Consider the following 20,035-nt stretch of genomic DNA (forward strand, 5'->3'; position numbering starts at 1 on the left):
TTATCGTGCCTCGCGCCCAATTGCTGGTTCATCACCCCTACGATCTCCGGCTGAAAATGTGGGGCCAACAAGATGGCCACCCCGCCTAAACATGAGGTTAGGTGACTCATGTAGACTCCCCCACCCCGCCACACCAGGAGCCGTGTGGCTTTGTCTCCCGGAGCGGTGTGGGTTTCTTGCAGGAAGCACGCCGCATGCTTCCCGTCCTGGAGGACCGCGAAGTTCAGAAACCTGAGGCTCCGTGTGAAGCTGGAGAGTGGGAGGATTGGGGATCTTCAGGCAGGAGAGGGCTCAGCAAAAAAAAAACACAGTCTCAGCTCCCATCCTAGGTCACCACACTGAGGTAAGTGATGCTGGTTTAAAGAAGTCTTCAGCCCAAGGCGGGCTCAGCAAAATACCGTCTGTGCTCCACCCTAGAACGATCACACAATGGAACCGCTCTTCCCTGCTGGTGTAAGGGATCTTCAGCCCGGGAGGGGCCCAGCAACCACTCAATGTCCCCGTCCTGGAACAAGCTCACCAGATGGAATGAGGAAGGCCTGACCGTTGGGGGAACTGGGCAGGGCCAGGCCCTTGGCCCGGGAGGCACCCAGAAAACAAACAGTACAAAAGGGCTTTACTCCCACCTTGTTTTGCAGCCACCTTCCTGTTGTGGTTGTTGTTGTTGTTATTGTTGTTGTTCCTTCCTTCTCTCCTCCCTCTCTTCTTCCGCTCTCCTCCCCCTCCCTCTCTTTCCTGCAGGCAAGTCAGCAACAGCCAGCCCTCAGCAACAGAGACAGAGCAGCTGAAGCCATTCAAGTTAGATTGACCATGCTAAATTGCCCCTTAATTGGAAAAGATGAATTGGGTACTCTAAATTTACAGCAAAAAAATATATGAACTGCAGAGAACTAAGTTGCTGAGTAGTGGATACAGCAGAACAGAGAAATTTGCTGACTCAATAGGCAAGATTAGCCTGCAATCAGCTGTTAGGATGGGGCTAGAAAGAAAGGGAAAAAGAGAGTCAGAACGAGAGACATAGGGGGGTATCCTCCGGCTGTGTTCGTCCGGCGACCGGAGAATCACACCCGAGGTCAGTGGAGTTCTCCATTCTCCGCCTATCATCCATGGCGTTCTTGCTGAGTGGGAGAATCCAATCCATAGGCACTATGTAAATGGAGCTCAATATGTTTTTCAGCTAATTAAGCATATTTGAGGTAGTCACTGCCACAATGTAAGAAACGTGGAAGCCAATTTGCACACAGCAAGCTTTTGCAACAGAAATGTGGTTAGTTGTTGTTTTTCGTTACACACCTGATGTTACGGAAAGCAGACTTTCATCTGTTCCAATACCATGTTTTTTTCCCCCTGTAACAGATGGCTAGCCTGTCGCCAGGGGCTTATAGCTTGAAGGGCACTACCTACATCAAGCTTGACTGATCAACAGGTTCTCCCACTCTTACCACCTTCCACTGGTGTGCAGGAAGGATTTTGCAGATTGATACTCAACCTGTTTGCTATGTTATGAAGGCTCATTCCTTGGCCAAAAGTCCTGGGCTGGGATTCAAACCAGGAGCTTCTGGCATTCAACTAAGAGTTAAGGATGATGTTTCCTGTTTGCTGGTCTTCATAAATATGTGTAAATGTTGACTGTACATAGCACAGAAAGGAATATCAGGCAATACCTTGGGTCAACTGCACCAGAGGCAGTGTGTCCCGCAGAGACAGACCCACTGCACCACAAGACCGCCCAACAGAAATATGGTACAGATTGGATAATCCGTTTTACTGATATTGCTTGGTGGATATATATACTGGGCGCGATTCTCTGATCCTGAGGTTAAGTGTTGACGCCGTCGGAAACGCCATCGCGTTTCCCAACGGCGTCAACGTGGCCCCCGGATCAGCAATTCTGGCCCCTCCATGGGGCCAGCAGTGCGCAAGAGCGGTTCACTCCACTCCAGCTGCTGATCCGGCTGTGGAATGGGCACCGGGGGATGCGCGCCTGCGCAGTGGGTCCGGCGCAAACCCGCGCATGCGCAGTCCCACCGGCGCGATTTCCACGTATGCGCGGTGTCTCCCTTGTCCGCGCTGGCTCCGACCCAACATGGCGCCTGGAGACAGTGAGGCCGGCCCGCCGATCAGTGGGTCCTGATCGCGAGCAAGGCCACATCGGAGGCCCCCCCCCCCCGGTATTGGACCCCCCTTCCCCCCCCCAGAGGCCGCCCCCGGATCCTTCAACGCTGAGGTTCCGCCAGACTCGCTTGTTTTTTATGGCTGCTCGGCCCATTCGCGTAAAGCGGCCCCTGACCGCCGGCGATTCCCCGACCCGGCGCGGGGTTGGAGAATCCCGCCCAATATATTGACCAGGCCAACTGGGAGAACACCCCTAGACTTTGAAAAAACTTAATAACATTTTAAAAACACAATTACATAGGAACTTTTGTGTGAAAAAAAAAATTTGTTGTGAATAATTACATTGTATTGCTCTGCAGGAACAATTTGTATTATGTTGCTTATGCCATAATTGAGGTGGAAACATTCAGGATCATTTTTTTCACTGCAGGTTGTCACCAAAACAAATTTCAAATTCAAATTGCTGAACATCATGTTCACATTTGTATGGATTAGTTGACATTTTATAACTATTTCACCAGACAAATGTCAGGTTTTATCAGGTTTAACCTTAACATTTCATGCTTTATTCATAAAGACTCATCATTCCTCCACTCTTGATATTATATCATAGGACAAAGCTACTGCAGCTGGTCCATTAATGTGCTCAACCCTGAATTTGTGTTTTTTTTTCTCTCCGTTTCTCTTGACACTTTTTGTTTCAAATGCTTGAAGATCAATTTTATTAAATGCAGCAAAATAATTCTGTGCAGCATTTTTCTTTTCTCACTGCTCAAACAAGGCACAGTGGAGGCCGGAGAAATGCTGGCGGAAACCAACAGACGCCCGTAACTTGCAAGTGGCTACCTGTGTTAGGCTAAGACTTGAGGAACGATGTTCCCTGCTTGCTGGTCTTCATAAATATGTGTAAACGTATTTTGCAGGAATATGAGGCAATACCGTGTCAACTACACCAGAGGCAGTGCGTTCCAGAGAGACAGACTCTTGACCTCATTGAGATGATGTGATTGTCATGCTAGACAGTGCCACAGGATGGCATTTCTACAGATGGCACTAAGCGAGATTTATGGCTGTTTTAATATAACTATTTTGTAGGAATAGAACATTGAGTATATCAGAATCAAATGATCCCAAAGTAGGCCAATGACCTCCTGCTTGTTTCCATCACAGCAAAGACTCAGCGACGAAGTGGCAGGTGTGCTAATTGAGGGCAAAACTGATCTTTTGGTGATGGCAGATTCAGAAACTAATGATCTTTAGAAAAAGTGCAGAATGTACAATACTTTACTCTAAAATGTAACTTACTGAGATCCAATTGGTGGAGAGGAGGGCGAACTCCTCATTATTACTCTCATTGCTTTCGGGTGTTATCTCCTGGTTTAAAGATATAGGACGCAAGACTTCTTAACATGATTGAAATTCAGCCATTTTCACTTAACGTCTGGTTGCTTTTTGCATTTCTTGGAAATGTCCAATGATGCAATTAATTATTTGAAGTGCTACTATAATTGTGTAAACATGTATGGCTGTCATTATATGCAGAGCAAGATTCCACCGGCAACAATCGGGGAGGGATTCTCCGACCCCTCCTGCCGGGTCAGAGAATCGCCCAGGGCCGGCGTCAATCCCGCCCCCGCTGTGTCCCGAATTCTCTGCCACCAGAGATTCGGTGGGGGCGGGAATCGCGCCGCGCCAGTCGGCGGGCCCCCCGCGATGGGCCGAAGTCCTGCCGCTGTCAAGCCTCTCCCGCCGGCGGAAATCAAAACACCTACCTGACAGGCGGGATTGGTGGCGTGGGCGGGCGCCGGGGTCCTGGGTGGGGGCACGGGGCGATCTAACCGGGGGGGGGGGGGGCCACGGTGGCCTGGCCCGCGATCGGGGCCCACCGATCGGCGGGCAGGCCTGTGCCGTGGGGGCACTCTTTTTCTTCCGCCTTCTCCATGGTCTTTACCATGGCAAAGGCGGAAGAGACCCCCTTACCTGCACATGCGCCGGGATGAAGTCAGCAGCCGCTGATGCTCCGGCGTATGCGCGGATTTACGCCAGCCGGCGAAGACCTTTCGGCCCCGGCTGGCGTGGTGCCAAAGGCCGTTCACGCCAGCCGGCGGAGACTTCCACACCTTTGGGGATGCCCGACGCCGGAGTGGTTCATGCCACTCCAACACGCCGGGCCCCCCCCGCCGGGTAGGGGAGAATCCCGGCCCAGATGCTCAGTTGATATGCTTCTTGAGGTGTTGCCTGAAGGCACTAGAAAAATACTGCTCTTCTTTGAGATTGCACAGTGTGATCTTTAATGTCCACTTGAAATAACAGAATGGACAGTTAAATAACTTGTCCAACAGATTGTGTAATTTTTGCAGGTTACTTTCTGCAAGGAAAGAATAAAATAAACAGAAAATCAAATCAAAATCAGACCTGGGGTAGGGGGGAGAGATCGGGAAGAAAGTGCCCTCTCTCAGGCTTCCTACATAAATAGTTCAGGGCCAACTGGTAGAGAACTGACAATAATAATAATATCACTTATTGTCACAAGTAGGCTTCAATGAAGTTAATGTGAAAAGCCCCTCGTCGCCCGATTGCAGCGACTGTTCGGGAAGGCCGGTACAGGAATTGAACCCACGCTGCTGGCATTGTTCAGCATTACAAGACAGCTATTTAGCCCACTGTGCAAAAACCAACCCCAAGGCTGAATGGAGTCTCTTCATCAAAAATTTAGAAAAGTTCCAGCATAGATGGTGATATTGCTTCAGAGCCATAATCATACCTCATTTATGCAATATACGAATATCTAACATCAGTGAATTTGTACACACATTTCAGGAGGTAGGATATATAACCTCATAAACCAGCTTTCATTTTACATAGACTACAGCACAAGAACAGGTCATTTTCGACCAGCTGGTGTTTATGGTTCACATGAACCTGCTAACCCAGGCTTTTCTCCTTCATGCACTTAACTAACTTCCTCTTCAAACCAACAGCCCCAGGTGAGGTTCCCCAAAGGTTTTTGATCCAGCAAGAGCCCTTGATTTGTCACCGTCCGGTCACCCCAAAATTGTTACAAAGCCGAGTGAGGAGGAATGACTGGTTCCATGTCAACCCTCAGCTGGAAGCAACACAAGTTTAATCTGACACGGTTTCCTTTCCCTCGGATATCTTTTGCAGACCCAATGTAATGTTTAAAAAGGAGCCAAATTAACCAGGCTTTCTTGAATTAAGATAGGGCAAGTTTATTAACTACTAAAACTACTAAATAGGAGGCAGATCGGTGGCACAGTGGTTATTACTGCTGCCTCACAGTGCCAGGGACTCTAGTTCGATTCTGGCATTGGGTGACTGTCTGTGTGGAGTCTGCACGTCCTCCTTGAGTCTGCATGGATTTCCTCCAGATGTTCGGTTTTCCTCCCACAGTCCAAAGATGTGCATGTTAGGTTGATTGGCCATGCTAAATTTTCACCTTTATCCAAAGATGTGCTGGTTAGCTGGATTGGCCATGATCAATGCGGGGTTATGGGGATAGGACGAGGCAGTGGAGTGCTCTTTTGGACTGTTGGTGCAGACATAATGGGCAGAATGGCCTCCTTCTGAACTGTAGTGATTCTATTGATTCTGTTGTAAGCAGAAATAGTAAAACACATTACATCAACATATATATAGATTACAAGAATTCTACCCATTGTAAGTAAATATAACTAAAAAGTTAGACAGAATGATCCTTGAATTGCGAGGAGTAGATGATGAAGCGTTGCGCCCATTGCAAATTTTTACCAGTATAGTTGACATCAGCTGGTGAGTAGAAGAGTCTTCAATTCAGGTGTTCCGTGGTTTGGTAGAGCTAGTGCCAGGGTAGTACTGCCAGGATGTCCAGGCAGCAGGGCCAAGTTGCCAGGCTGGCAGTGCCAGCAGGACTGCCAGGGTACCACCCTGCCCAGAACCCGACCACCTGGGGTACTCCAGTGGCCTGGGAGAACTAATGCCCCCCCCCCCCCCTCCCCTCCCCCCGGTGCCATTATGACTAGTCCATGTTTGTATGGACTCAGTTGAGGCGTTGCTGGAGAGGCTGTTATTCCCAAGCCCTGGGAAATTCAATGACCGTGTCGCATTACCTAGTCGGGCACAATGAGGCCGGTAAATCCTGACCTATGTCTCTTAGAGAGACACCCTGCAGCTCTTCTTGTCAGAGGCACCTTTTCATCCATCTTTGGGCTTTGTGTCTATTTTAAATATACGACTGGGGTCTTTTTAAAGTCCAATATTTCTGTGTACAATTCCATTTTTGTTTTCTTCGTCATCATAGCAAGGGCAAGGAGGCAGGTCCAAAGTCGACTTCACCTGGAACAGGAATCAAATCCATGCTGCTGGCTTAATTCTGAGCCATCTGATAGCAAATTAACCAACCGAGGCAACTGCCCCCTGTCGTTTTATTTATGGCCCCTTAAATTTCAACTGCCACAAGGAGAAGTATTTTCTCCCAGCTGCCGATTGAACTCTTCTCTAAAAGACCATTTTGTAACTTAAAGCCGTGGGTTACATAGGTCAGAAACAAGTTTCAGTGAAAGGGATACCCAGCATGCACGGTGGAAAAGAAAGTGTTCTATTCATGGGGTTGAATGCTTGGATGGCTCCGTCCCAAGGGTAGAGATTTTTCTCTGCTGCCATGGACATTGGGCAAAGAGCACTCCATTCTACTGATATTTTTTTCAAACATGACATGCAATAACCATTTTAGAATAAAAGGAACCAGCAAACATTTGATCTCTGTGACACCCTCGCAAATTTATTCTGATATTTTTTTAAAAATGTCCAAGTGATCAGTCACTCTGCCCAAATTAATTAATTAATCTGCCATAATTAATGTAAAACTGACTGACCTCTGGTGGCCTACTTTGCTCTTCCCTCCTTTCTTAACAACGGGGCGGCATTTGCAATTGTTCTGTCCAAAAACGTAGCGTGGGATTTTCTGCCGCAGGGATCTTTCGCTCCTGTCGAAGTCGACCCCCGCCATGGTGGCCACCAGCAGAAAGGGCACCACAATCTAAAAACAAATCCCGCTATGGACACCTCCCTCCCCCCTCACAGCCCTTCCCAAAGGAAGCTCACCGCAGTGCCCCCGGGCCAGACACAGAGGGGACCGTTATCCAGGTCCCTGTTTTGGTCATGACGTGCTTTAAATCTCACCCGCATGACGTCAGCAGCGGGGGCAAGGGGGGGGTGGGGAGAGTTCCCGCATGCGAGGATAGTAGAGCAAGGAGTTCACAACCAACCTTGACTGCATTACGTCATTGGTGGGGGTGGGGACAATTGAGCAGGCCAATCCCGCTGCCATGAAAGCCGTTTCGGAACTCCCTCTCAGTTCTCCGCCCCGACCTATTTTCCTGCCTGCTGAAAACTGGCAGGGCGGGGGTTAGAAAATCCCGGCCAATGTTTTACACTTTCTTAACTAAGTATCACTTGGAAAGCTGGCTATACATCGACCAGCTACTCTGTGGGGAAATGGTGGTATAGTGGTGTTGTCACTGACCCAGGTTAATGCTCGAGGGACATGAGTTCAAATGCCCCTTTGAATTTGAATTCAGTTACTAAATATGGAATATAAAGTTAGACCCTGTAATGGTAGCAATGACAGCTATCATCAATTGTCATAAAAACGATCTGGTTGACTAATGTGCTTTAGGGAAGGAAATCTGCCATCCTTATCTGTCGACATGCGACTCGCAGCAAGTTGTTGACTCTGACTGCTCTCTGAAATAGGCCAGCAAGCCACCAGTTCAAGGGCAATAAGGGACGGGCAATAAGTATCTCCACAGGGCCAGGGACCCGGGTTTGATTCCCCGCTTGGGTCACTGTCTATGCAGTGTCTGTGTGGATTCCTCCGGGTGCTCCGATTTCTTCCCACAAGTCCTGTGTGAAATATGTGCTTGTTAGCTGAATTGGATATTCTGAATTCTCCCTCAGTGTACCTGAACAGGTGCCAGAGTGTGGTGACTAGGGAATTTTCACAGTAACTTCATTGCAGTGTTAATGTAAGCCCACTTGTGACACTAATAAAGACTATTATTATTGGCCTTGTTAACGATGTGTGCATCCCATGAATGAATAAAGTGAAACAAACATGGGAGAGAAAGTTAACCAATAGACACTAAATAAATTCTGAATCACATTTGTTCAATGTAATGTCTGAAGTCGGTTCTCACTGGATTTATCTTTTCGCATACTGACGGTTTTATTCAACAACCAGCAATCCCAAAGTAAACATGTGATTTGTTTTGGTAAAGCCAGCTTGCAGGAATATATTACTTTAAGAAGAAGACTTTATGCTCAGCCACCACTCTTGCTTAATCCAGCAAAGTTACAATTCTGATTGTTGCCGGATACAAGTGAGCTGGGAGCGAACAGTGCTCACACGCAATTCAATAAATATAAATAACTCTGAAAAATTAATCAAAGGTACAATTCTCTATGTGAGGTTCCCTCTCTCACCTTGTGCTGAGGGAAGAATGTGAGGGCTAGCCGCAGCAACTCTTTTTAAGGAATAAGAACATAGAATCATAGAATTTACAGTGCATAAGGAGGCCATTCGGTCCATCGAATCTGCAAAGGCCCTTACAAAGAGCACCCTATTGAAGCCCACGTATCGACCCTATCCCCGTAACCCAGTAGCCCCCACTTAACATTTTTTGGACACTAAGGGCAATTTATCATGGACAAACCACCTAACCCGCACAGCTTTGGACTGTGGGAGGAAACCGGATCACCCGGAGGAAACCCACGTGGACATGGGGAGAACCCGCAGACACCACACAGACAGCGACACAGCCAGGAATCGAACCCGGGACCCTGGAGCCATGAAGCAACTGTGCCAACCACTATGCCACCATGCCGCCCTATAATCCAATGCTTATTACACTCTCTCGTGACCCTGCTAGAAACATGTGTGCATTAGTTCCCCGAATGTTTGACGAGCGTGAAGAGAAGGATGGCCTCCACTATGATGTCCTCCACAATGCCCACTGACCTCTTCTTTTACCATGAATGATCTGTTCGTAAAGGCCTTACTTGATCACTTATGCCCCCCATTTTAATGAATTTCAAACATGGCATGACATTGAGTCTTCTTCCATCATCTTCGCTTCCACACCCAATTCCTTAGCCAGAAATACTCTCCCAAACCCTTTTACCTGTCACCAGTATTCTCGCTCCACAAGAACCCCTCCCTCTAGCTTTTTACCCTCCCTTGATCTTTTCACTGAGAACTGTTGACATGGCATCTAATTTCTGTGCTTCCCTCAGCCACTCTAACCTGTCTCCACTGAAATATCTGATTTCCATTCTCCTAGGTCCAAACTTAACATTGACATCAAGCATGCTGACCAGGGCGGTGCTGTTCCTGTCTGGTAGACCCGAGCTCTATCTGGCAGAGGCTAAATGCCAACTTTTTGACACTTCCTCTTGCCTCCCTATGACCCTAAATATCAAAGATCTAACCCCTTGACCCTTGCTCAAAACCAGAACATTTCCAACTGTACTCAGTTGTAATGAAAAGTCTTGCGACCTGAAGTGCCAACCCTACTTCTCTCTCCACAGATGCTGGCTGATTTTGTTTTATTTCTATATCTATCCTTGCCTGATTTCTGTGCCCCAAGAAACATTCCAATACGGTACAAAAAGCTCTGAATAATGATGTAGAATGGGGTTGTTATTTGTCGTGTTTCCTCCACATTTATAATTGCAAATATTCCAACATTATTCAAGTGTTCCGGGCAGCTTTAGCTGGAGTGTTAGAATGCTCTAAGATGCACTGCACATTTATTTGAAACTTAATTGTTGAGATATGTTTTCAGGGAATAGAAAAGGTTAATCTTGGAAACAGCTTTCAATTAAACTGTGGAGCAGGAGAAGGGAAACTGATTCAAAATAGTATCTTTTACTAATTTAGGAGAGATATTAGTTATTTTGCATGCAGAACTTGAACAGCACTCAACATAAGAAATGGATGCAAAACCTTCTGATCATTAAAGATCTGATCAGATGCAGCAATGGATGGATGAATTCTAGATAGATGGAATGGCCTTCCTCATCTCTAACTATTTTGTGATTGTTTGCACCACGGATCACAAATGTTTATCTTATATTGGATAAATGTTTATCCAATCATCCTCATAATCAATTATAAAATTGATGAGTTCTGTTCTTGAATTGTTTCAGGACAATGGAAGAGACGACAGTGGAAAAATTAGGGATGATTTTGGTTGGTCGTTATATGTTAAACTTGCACACATGGTAATAGCATGGTAATAGTCTCTATTTCTATTAAAATCAGAAATGAACTTGTTTAGAATGCTTTTCTGGATTTGTCAGAAGTAGGAAAATGGAAATCTCTCTACGTTGTTTGTAAATCCCGAGCCACAAAAATATAAGGACAGGTCAAATCTTCTCACTGCATTTGCAGTATTGCTTCCATTCCCCTGCCCAACATGTTTAAGCCCAAAATAATCCACATTTAGTTCATTTCTATGCTCTGGAGTAAACAGATCCTTCCAGTCGGATTATTTTGACTCCATAATGAATTAAAACTAGGCTAAGTGTGGAATCTCACAGAGATGCGTAAATGCTCAGGTATAGGTATAGCAGTATAAAAATATACTGCAATCTGAATGGATCTTTGCATACTGTACCATTTTTACACTGCTTTGAAGTCCAATACTTCCTGTTCTATTGCATCGGGAAGAGAATAGAAAAACTGTCAGATGAAATGAGTGTCACAGCAATACGAGGACGACAGTATAATTTTTGTTAACCTTAACAGCCGGTGCAGAACCTCATAACTACAGTCTAGCACAGGAAATAAATTTCAATATTTTAGATCAAGGAGTGGGTTATGACTGAGTGACACAAGAAGCATGTAGAGTGTATGGTGTTGGTTGTAAGCATGACCATTAATCACTCAATTAACTGTAAAGGATTTGAAAGAGTGGGACACTCAACCAGTTTGTAAAGCTGCACTTCTCAGATGATTCCGATGCCAATTGCCCCCGTGTGCATGAAACATGGTGTACAAGAAAAGCAGGGGCTGGATTCTCCGCACTCCAATGCCAAAATCACATTTGGCGACGGGGCAGAGAATCCAGTTCCCTGCATGAGATCGGGGCCGCTGCCGGTTCAGCGATTATCCGCCCCCTAAAAAGCGGCGTATTCAGGGAGTACGCCGCGCCGATTATCCACCACCGAAGGCTATTGCCAAAGGCCAGCCCTGCTATTCCCCACCCCCGAACGGCCGAATTCCCGATGGCTTGGATCACTCATGGTCCTGCCATTCAGGATACTCATGAGGCGGCTGCAGCCATAGTCTGCAGCGCCAAAGTCAGGGATGGGCCGATAGGAGGGGGGGGGGGGGGGGCCTCATTCGGGACTGGGGTATTTTTGAGCGGATGGTCTGAGTTGGGTGCGTGGCCGATTGGGGGCACTATTTCCGCGGTTCAGGTCCACGGTCTGATGGAGCAAGGCACGGCCGCTGGAGGCTGCTGCCGTGCACATGCGTGGCCTCTGACCCGGAAGCGTGGGGGGTGGGGGGGTCGTATCAGAAGCTGGAGCTGCGGGCTTCACAGCGGCTCCCTGCCAGCCCCCTGCAGGGCTGTGAATCTGTGGCCTTTTGACACCAGTTTCTCTGGCATAAAAGACCCCAGTTTTCATGACAGGGTGAGAACATAGTCCCTGAAATGGAGAATCCAGCCCCAGATATATAGGATTTTTGTGATTTTAAGTCGATGTCTTTATGAATATGGAATACTTTTGGGCAAAATGAAACTACAAATGAAGCTAAGTGGAAGGGCAATTGAGTGGGTCATAAAGATGAAAATTGTTCAATTCTGTAATAATATGAATTTGCATTTGAATGGTGTCTTTCACCTCATCAAATATCCCAATATATTTCATGGAGACATAAATATCTAATATAAAATGAGACTGGGACAAGAGTTTCTGAAGGTGGTCAGAGGTAAATTTTGAGAAGGCTTTGAAAGAATAGGGAGATCACAAGGATCACACGGTTGAGGCAAGATAGCCTGGACAAGGAAAGGCCCTGCGACCAAACATACAATAGAGAGAAAGCAAATGAGGTCACATTCAGAAAATGAAAGACTCGAGGAAATTGCAGATCTGGGGAAGAGGGTGGTCATGTCACCAGGGTAGTGATCCAGAGGCCCAGGTTAATGGGGAAATAGGTTCAAATACCACCACAGTAGCTGGTGGAATTTAAATTCAATTATGCTGTTTAGCACACTGGGCTAAATCACTGGATTTGAAAGCAGACCAAGGCAGGCCAGCAGCACGGTTCAATTCCCGTAACAGCCTCCCTGAACAGGCGCCGGAATGTGGCGACTAGGGGCTTTTCACAGTAACTTCATTGAAGCCTACTCGTGACAATAAGCGATTTTCACTTTTCAAAATATCTGGAATATCGTGACCATGACAAATATCAGCGATTGTTGTAAAAGCCCATCTGGTTCACAGTGTCCTTTGGGGAAAGAAATCTTCCATCCATCTGACTCCAGACCCATAGCAGTATGGTTGACTGTGAATTGCCCTCTGCAATGACCTAGCAAGGCACTCAGTTCAAGGAAAATTAGAAGTAGGTAATAAATGCTGGCTTTGCCAGCGACTCCCACATCTCATGAAAGAATAAGAGAGGGAAAGACAGTTATGGTTGGCAAGGACTATGATTTTGAAATTGATCATTGGAAAATTGGGAATTCATAATGATCGGCATGGACAAGGGTGAATGGGAAATTTGACTTATGTTGGGATCAGATGTGGATGGTGGAGTTTGGAGGAGTTGTAGTCTATGTAGAGGTTAGAGAGGGATAGTGCTGGAGTAGATGAGCCAGAGGTGATGGACGATAGATTAGTTAAATCGGTGTAAAAGTGGGTGATGCGGTAGTGCAGATTACTAGGGTCGGTGATGGTCTGAGGTTTGAAACCCTGCCTGGGTCAAAGAGGTACCATGGGTTCAGCATGAGTGAACAGCCAAACGGCTTGATTTTAAACCTGCGGAAGTGAACTGATTTTAAGTAGGTTAGAATTGGGCCCAAAGGCTACCAAACAGATTCTTTGGCTAGAGTTGAGCACACTAGCTTCGCTCTGCTGTTGCTACATTGAACGATGATGCTGATCCACAATTTAATGCTTGTGGATGATCATTCATTTGATGTTTCTCTCAGAAGCAGCAGATGGGATGTGTTTTTTTCGAATTGAAGCCAAATGCCACAGATGGTCCTTGAAGACAATTGTTCAATATGTACAATAGAAAAGAAAACCTCACATGATGGATAGAAAAGATGGAAAATGTAGCAATGGAAAAAACAATTACTCTGAATCATCTGACATGGGCAATTAAAAAACATACATTTATAAAACATTTTCATTTCCGGAATACTTGTTTGACACACGTTGGGAAATGAATGCTGTGACAAGATTGCAATTTGTATGGGCGCAAACTATTCTTCACCAATCTCTGCAAATGTCCATAAACATGGTGACAGATTTGTTTATTTTCCTCCTTGTTTATTTGTCAGGAGGTTACAAAGGAACACAGTTAATTTAAGTTAGTTTGCAAATGTGTGATAAATGGAATCTGCTGTGAGGTAGTGTCACTTGCACTTTCAGATCCAAATCAGAATAGCTTCTTAACTATAAGAGTCTAAGAAGTGTGGATGAGTAAAAGGGATTTGGTTGCCCTGGTGCTTAAATGAGTAAAAACTAATACACAGGTATGAAAAGGAATCAAAAATGCTCATGAAAATCTTTTGCCTCAAGCTTGGGGTTTACATTCAAAGGGAGCAAGTGGGGCTTTGGTTGCATGGAGCTCTGCATCCATCCCTCTATGATCACGCCCCTCCCTCCCTCTGTAACCTATTCCACTCCTATGAGTTATTAAGGCATCTGCATGCCTCTAATTCTGATCTCTTTTGCACATGCCTGTTTTGAATTGCCCTCCTCCTCAGGTCAGTGCTTTCATTCCTCTCCTCACGCGCCTCCTCCTTTAATGTGCTTTTTATAACCTACCAGTCCCATATCTGCTCCTGCCTACATCAAACTGCATCTCTTCCAGATGCAACAGTACAAGGAAGTGTTGATGATGCTCTGCTGAAACACCTTGGAGCATTTTACTGCATTAAAGGCACTATATGAATGCCAGTTTTTGATGTTGAGTGTCGATAGACTATGGCCAGGATTCTTCAAAATGGCGGTTAAGTGTTAAGTGTCGTAAACACTGTTTACGTAAAAACGTAAAAAGTGTTTCATGCCAGCGTCAACGAGTCTCTTGGCCCAGCGATTCCGTGGCCCACAGGGGGCCAGCACTACACTGGAGTGCTACACGCAGCTCTGGCGGCCGATATGCGGCCTGCACTGCCGGCTGCCCCACATGGCGGACCCACACAGCAGGCCGATGCAGAAGAAATAGGCCCCCCCAGACCGCGCGCGCCGCTGATCAGTGGCCCCCGATCACGATCCTGGCCGTCCTGCAGGCGCCCCCCGGTGACGGATCACCCCACCCACCACCAGGGTGACCACCGCAGCCGCGACTCCGACTGCCTGCTGGGTGGAACCATGTTAGAACCACGCCAGCAGGAACTCGGCCAATTGCCAGCACAGAATCGCCGTGGGGGGCTCTTTTAACGGCCCCCGACCGGCACCGCGTCAACCGCGCACGACTGGCGGCGATTCTCCGGTTGGCGGATGTTCACGTCCCAACGTTGGGCCGGCGTTGCGGGCCAGCTCAGCATGAACACCGATTCCCTAGTCTACAGCCTTCCGGCCTGAACATCGAATTCAACAACTTCAGATGATCAGCCCCACCTCGACCCATTTGTTTTCATTTCATTTTAACTGTCTTTTACCATTTCTTTCTTTCCTGCACCTTTCTCCTCTTTGCTTCCCCCTTCCCCTCCCCCCACACCTACAGTTCATCCTCTGATGTTAGTTTCCCTGCTGTTTGACCTTTCACATCTTTTGTCCTCTCTGGGGACTGCCATGAGCACTCTTTCACCTTGGTATCTGTGGCCATTAGCACCAAGTTTCCCTGGGTTTCTGTGGCTATGACTCATCTTTCATTCTCACTCCACAGTATAAATATTTCCCACTCTCTCTGTCTGTTAGCTTTGACAAAGAGTCATTGGACTTGAAACGTCAGCTCTTTTCTCTCCCTACAGATGCTGCCAGACCTGCTGAGATTTTCCAGCATTTTCCCTTTCGTTTCAGATTCCAGCATCCGCAGTAATTTGCTTTTATCCAATGCTAACTGCTATGCTGCCGTGCTGCCCGTCTCCTCCCCACCCTCCCTATCTCTTCCTGTGAACCTCTGACACCAGTTTTAACCCCGACCGAGAACAAATAATTCAGCACGGACTGAGAGTCAAAGCTGGAACCTTGCTGCTCTTTACGGCTCAGATCCTGATTTGTATAACCATCGCAAAAGCTCAGTGTTCCAAGGCAGTGGCAGTCTTTGCTTAATGATAATGCTTTCCTCTCTCTGTCAGAAGGTTGTTGTTTTAAGTCCTACTCCCAAGGCTTGAGCACAATGTCCAAGCTCACACTCCACTACAGTACTGAGAGTATGCTGCACTGTCAGAGGCACCTTACAGATAAGACTTTAAAACCAAGACTCCGTTTGCCCAACGACACTATTCAAAATATCCACACCTGGCCAACAGTTATCCCTCAACCAACAACCAAAAGAGATTATCCAGTAATTTTTACATTGGTTTGTGTGTAAATTGGCTACAGTGTTTCCCACACTTCAACAATTGTTACGCTATGAAAAAAAGGTGCTTCATTCACAGTAAAGTGCTTTGGGACATCCTGGGCATGCTATAAAAATGCAAATCTTACATATTTTAAACATGTAAGGGCTAGGTGAACAGCAGACCCATGACCCTTCTGCAGTTTAAGGGTATCTGACACAGCAAAAGTTAATGTGGGATTGGGAAACAGTACCAGTCACAGTGTAATGTAAAGAGATACGTTGCCTGAGACTAAGGTGAGTTGGGGACTGAACACAGACGGTGGAGTTAGCTCATAAATTGGGCTATATCTTGTTATCTAGTTATGTGTTGTCATTAACCATTGAATGTTAAACAGAAAAAGACTCAGAACCTCTTTGTGAGACTTACCGAACACACAATCAACACCGACCAACCCAGCTTGACTCGTTGCTGTCAAATCCCAATAATGCTTGTCAATCATTCTGGGCTGGGAGAGGCAGAAACAGCTCATTTCAAAAATACAGAGCAACAATGAAGAAACTGCTAAAAATGCATTTCAATGCACTCTTCCTTTAAGCAGGCTCAGAATGAAAGTACCCATTATTGGTTACATCAGAATAGTATTTTCAACATGATATTTTGGCATCTACCTGTGCAGTATTTAGTCATTTGCTGTTCAAAGGTGCAAACACTGTCAGATGGAAAGGAAAATCCAGCCTTTCGTTGATGTAAAACAATAATCCAAAGTATTGGAAATATTTTTGTGTGTTATTGCTGTTCTAATATGCAATATTTGTGTTTTATCTCGATTCAAGTGATGGAATATATATATATATCAGTGACCTTCCTGTAATAACAAAACACAGGAATAGAAAATAAATCTAAAGCTGTGCTAAGATAAACCACAGTTGGAATATTTTCTTTGCAAACCATAACTTTATAATCTTTATACTGTGTATGCTGGAAATTCGAAATAACAACAGAAAATATTCAGCAGGTCATACGGCACCTGTGGAGAGAAAAACAGAGTTCATGGCCCGGATCTTCCAGTCCCCGATCAGTGGAGACCGGGCATATCCCCCAAGATGTACACCGGAATGCCTCAGTTATCCCAATGGGTTGACTCTTTCGGAATTTCCTGTGAAGTTTGAACTCCTGAGAGCCAATTCCCCAGCCCCTCGGGACCTTCTGAAAAAGTCCAATTCTAAATTAGAGTGGGAGATTTCAGTCAGTCGTGGTTTATTGATAGTTACCCATGAAATGTTAGACGGATAATCCTAGTTTCTAAATTCTGGGAAACGCGACAACTGATTGTCTTCATCGACCACACCCCCTCCCCCTCCAGATGACTACCCCATCATCCTACTAATCACCTCCTGACCACATGACCCCCCAACCTGATCATACCTATCTGCCACCCTACCCCTTACCCACCTACCTCACCCTTGTACCCATTTATACATCTACACACCACCCACCCTCCCCTCCAGTCACCCATTTATACCTTTACTCATGTACTCTAACATGTGTATTCAGTCAGTCTCTCACAAAGAGCTTCTGAGTCTTTTATGGTTGAATATTAACAGTGTATTGACAACATGTAAGAATATACACAGACAGAGTGAGATTTTCTGGCCTCCCTGTGGCTTGTTTCTTGGTGGTGGGAGGTGGCCCACCATTGGTCAGTAGCGGGATCTTCTGGTCCCACCACTATCAATGGGATTTCCCATTGAAACCAACCCATGCTGCCAGGAAATCCATGGCAGGGGTGCACTGTCAGTGAGAACAGAAGATCCCACTGGCGAGAACAGCCAGAGCCAGAAAATCCTGCTCACCGGGTATAGTACAAGCTAGGAGATAACTCCATGCTTGCTTCTACAGGTCTCAGGTCATGTGTCTCTTTATATTGTACTGTGGGTGGTACACATTAACCCTTGTTCTACAAGAGACCGTTATACTACATAGCACACTAAGAATCTTTGGCCATTTAAACTCTCACTTACTAGAATGCAGAAGATAGTGTCGTTAAAAAGGGGTTGTGGCTTCTGTGCAGATTCCCTTCAGTGATGTCTCCGATGCTTCCTGCGCTGATTGGGTTTTGCACGATCCTCCATCGGATGATTTGTCAGAAAGATTGGAGGAAGTTAAGTAGTAGGTGTAGTTTTTTTGTCTGATCACGGGCAGAAATACGACCAGCCTTCAGGCGGCCAATTGAGTCACTTAAAGGCCCTTTTAAGAGCCATTTCCTGTCACTAGCATTTTGCCCAATTGGGATGGTCCAACACTCCATACCTGGAGAATGCAGGTATGTGCGAGTGGCTTCCCAGTAGGTTCTCGTCAGGATGGTGGAGGTTCTTCTTGATGAGTGCTCCATAGCCCATTGTGGAGTCCCCCGGCAGCAATGGCAGACCTTGCGGTGAGATTGCCACTTCTGAAATGAACCCCCTGCCCCAAATGCAGGGGCCCATCAGGCTTTGACTTCCTCAAGAAAACCTGCATGCAGGGCACCCTCATGCTGCAGCCTCAGCACTGGCCACCTGAGCACTGGTGCTGCCAATACTGCTGAGCTGCAGATTCTCTAATAGGGCCAATTTGGTCCAGTTCCATGGCCACTGCTGGTCAAAAGCTACCCACAATATGGCTGGCCACCAGATCAGGATTCATTCTTATTTTTGGCTCCAGAGATGGATTTCATTCTCGGTGGCAAAATTCAGCCCAAATTTGTGAACAGCTTGGATTAAACCTCAGAGAGATGCCAGGGAGAGAAAAGGAACCAATGGCAGAGGAGCAGATTTAGTGGCAAGACCAATGATAATGGCTTCAGTCTTTTCAATATTTGAGTTAACTAATACACAAGAAGTCAAATGCTGCAGCAATATCGTTATGACGCTTTATTTAAAATAGCGATGATCCCTGTCGGGGTTTAAGTAATCTTTTAGATCTTACTTTGTTCTGATCAACATTAAGAATTTTGAAAGCAAGGTTATCTCTTCTCAGACTTTCCAGCTGGTATATTGTATGTGAAGGATGCAGATTCCAGCTCATCCACAGAGTTTGGATTTCCTGTCAGAATAAAAGACTATTGGAGAATTTCCCAATACTTAATCATGCTCAAGATTCGGAAGTCAGAACTGTCAATCATCTATAATTAAACACAATGGCATGAATTTCTTGCTTTGAATTCTAATGAATGGTTTATGAGTAAGTGCTAACGCATTAACAATATGCCACTTGATTAGCATTTAGAACAAAATCCCTGTGTGCTGACTTATTTCCAGTTCAATCAACCTGGCCCCGTTCAGTAGACAACTTTGGTTTCAGGCTTTCATTTTGAAATGAGATCAGGGAACACGTATTGTAACACCAGTTGCTTCAAAAATATACATCAAATAAAATATAAAACAAGTGTCAAAGGTCTTGGGGTCAATTCCTGAATTGTCAAGTTGTCACGTTAGCTTTCTTCAATCTAAGTGGCTGAAAGCTAATTAAAATTAATCATTTTCCCTGCGTCAAGAAAAAGCAGAAACCCTTGCCCAGAATTTTACGTTATTCCCACCGGTGGGTGAAAATGTGAAATTGCGTGGATGGATTCCTGTCAGGATCCTGCACGCTCTCACTTCCATTGAATCTGTAGAATCCCTGCAGTTTCGAAGAAGGCCATTTGGCCCACCTCTTTGAGAGCACTCTTCCATGTCCCCCACCCCGGCCCTATCCCACGTAACATTGATCATGGTCAATCCACCTATCATACACATCTTTGGACACCAAGAGGCAATTTAGCTGGACATGATATTCTGCTGGAAGCGATCAAAGCCTCAGATGGGAGACCCGCCCTTGCCCCATCTAAGGCCTTTAAGTGGCCACTTAATGACCCTTATCCCACCCATCCTAAACTTTGAGGCTGGCAGGAGGGATAGCAGTTCAACAAGATAGGCCAGAAATAAATTAAGGCCAATGTTAGGTTGTTGATAGTGGGGAGTTATGGAGTTGCAGGGAAATGGACCTGGGTGGAGTGCTCAGAGGGTCGGTGCAGACACGGTGGTCCAAATGACCTCCCTCTGCACTGTAGGGATTCAATGATTCTATGATAGGATTGGTTATGGTGTTTCACGCCAGATAGCAAAATGGCACATTATCTAGCTGTTCCCCACACATTCTAC

General features: G+C 46.0%; 1 protein-coding gene across 6 annotated transcripts in view; it reads left to right on the forward strand.

The window, feature by feature from the left end:
• The window catches only part of pcdh11 (protocadherin 11), a 777,373-nt gene that overhangs the window by 103,180 nt on the left and 654,158 nt on the right, over window positions 1–20,035 (forward strand). The window lies entirely within an intron of this gene.

Source organism: Scyliorhinus canicula, chromosome 17 (assembly GCF_902713615.1).
Source record: "Scyliorhinus canicula chromosome 17, sScyCan1.1, whole genome shotgun sequence".
NCBI lineage: Eukaryota > Metazoa > Chordata > Chondrichthyes > Carcharhiniformes > Scyliorhinidae > Scyliorhinus > Scyliorhinus canicula.